Consider the following 1,882-nt stretch of genomic DNA (forward strand, 5'->3'; position numbering starts at 1 on the left):
GTCCCGGAGAGCTGCGGGGGATCCCCCAAAGCCGAGGGCAAACCCTCCCCCCCTTCGCCCCCCCCCCCTCCTCTTCCCCCTCTCCGCCCCTTCCTCTTCTGCCCTTCCCACTCTCCCCCTCCCTTCTCTTCCCTCCCCCCTCCTCTTTTCCCTCTCCTGCTTCTCTCCTCTCCCCCCGCATCTTCCTCTCGTGCGGCCGCACAGAGGACGCAGCGATCGCTGCTCTTCTGCACAGGAAAGAGACCAAGCTCCTCATCCTGTCCCCTCTCAAAAAACGAAACCATTCTGGACGTTTGCAGCGTCCGTACATCTCTCCCCCTCCCTTCTCTTCCCTCCCCCCTCCTCTTTTCCCTCTCCTGCTTCTCTCCTCTCCCCCCGCATCTTCCTCTCGTGCGGCCGCACAGAGGACGCAGCGATCGCTGCTCTTCTGCACAGGAAAGAGACCAAGCTCCTCATCCTGTCCCCTCTCAAAAAACGAAACCATTCTGGACGTTTGCAGCGTCCGTACATCCGTGTAGGGTAGGGCGCTGAGCGGCTGAAACGCCAAGGCCGCCTCCACCGAGCGGAAGTCCCGCCCCGTCCTGGAGGCTCCGCCCCGTCCTCTTCCGCTCCACCCCACACAAAGTCTTCTGACTCGGGGACTCTCATTCTGTCACGGTCATCAGTCCCGCCCCTAGCTCCTGCCCCGACTCTCTCAGCACCTCCCTACTTCCTGAGGCCTTCCGGCCCTCCCAAAACCCGGTCCCTGAGCCCTACCGTCCAATCGCCGGACCCCGCACCTCAGGGCCCCGCCCCCAGGAGCCGGATCCCACCCCTCACAGATCCCCGCCCCCACCGAGTCTTTCGCACAGAGCTGCTGTCCCCTAGAAGCTCCGCCTTCCAAGAGCCGGCCCCCCAGAAGCCCCGCCCCTCACAACTCCATGGGTCCCTGAGCCCATCAGTCCTATAGCCGGGCCACGCCCTCACAGAGCCCTTCAGAGCGCTACTGCCCAGCAGCCGGACCCGCCCCCTGGAAGCCCCGCCCCCAAGCGTTGGGTCCCCGCCCCTAGAAGCCACGCTTCTCTCAAAACACGAAGCTCTGCCCTCAGTCTGCAGCCTCAGCACTTGTAATCCCCGGCTTCTCCTTCGGCTCTTCAGCCCACCCCCTCCACCCTACCCAGACACTAGAAGCCCAGTGTCCCACAGCCACACCAGCGTGAGCTTCAAATGCGAAACCTTTCGCCCACTGTGTCTTGTACCTTAATATCTACGGCCTCTTTGGTTTATTTCCGTAAGTTAAGGCTTTGGATGTGGTTTGTCTATCATTAAAAGGAAAGAAAACACAAAAAAACTTCGTGGGTCCCTAAATCCATCAGTCCCACATCCTGGCCCCGCCCCCCACAGGGCCCCGCCCCCACAGAGTCCCTTACAGAGTCTCTTACAGAGCGCCACTGTCCAACAACCGGACCCTCCCCTAGAAGCCCCGCCCCTCTCACAACTTCATGAGTCCCTGAGCGCATCAGTCCCTCAGCTGGGTCCCGCCCCTCACGGAGCCCTTCGCAGAGCCCCGCCCCCACAGACTCCTCACAGAGCCCCTCACAGGGCGCCGCTGTCCAACAGCCGGACCCGCCCCCAGAAGCCCCGCCCCTCTCGCAACTTCACGGGTCCCTGAACTCATCAGCCCCTCAGCCGGGTCCCGCCCCTCACGGAGCCCCACCCGCCACAAGCCCTGCCCCTCGCGGGCTCCCGCCCACCCGGAGCTCCGCCCCCAGCCCGGTGGCGGCTGGACCGTTGGCGCTTTCTGCGGGCGCGGGGCGGGAGTGAGCAGCCGTCCGGTAGGTGAGCGCGGCCGATGCGCCGCCCCGCGCGTCCTTCGTCCCCGGCGCGCGCTCCCGCCCCTCCC

General features: G+C 64.8%; 1 protein-coding gene across 4 annotated transcripts in view; it reads left to right on the forward strand.

Annotated features, from left to right (window-relative positions):
- The first annotated feature begins 1,732 nt into the window (after positions 1–1,732).
- Positions 1,733–1,882, forward strand: part of Rgs12 (regulator of G protein signaling 12) — a 132,513-nt gene continuing 132,363 nt past the window's right edge. For 3 of the 4 annotated variants that reach the window (XM_008841873.3, XM_029567660.1, XM_029567661.1), the window contains exon 1: positions 1,733–1,814. The gene's annotated coding sequence lies outside the window, so the exon portion shown is untranslated. The remainder of the gene's footprint in view (positions 1,815–1,882) is intronic. The other variant, XM_029567662.1, reaches the window with a different exon arrangement.

The sequence above is a fragment of the Nannospalax galili genome, unplaced genomic scaffold (genome assembly GCF_000622305.1).
Source record: "Nannospalax galili isolate Female #2095 unplaced genomic scaffold, S.galili_v1.0 scaffold101, whole genome shotgun sequence".
In the NCBI taxonomy this organism is placed as follows: Eukaryota; Metazoa; Chordata; class Mammalia; order Rodentia; family Spalacidae; genus Nannospalax; species Nannospalax galili.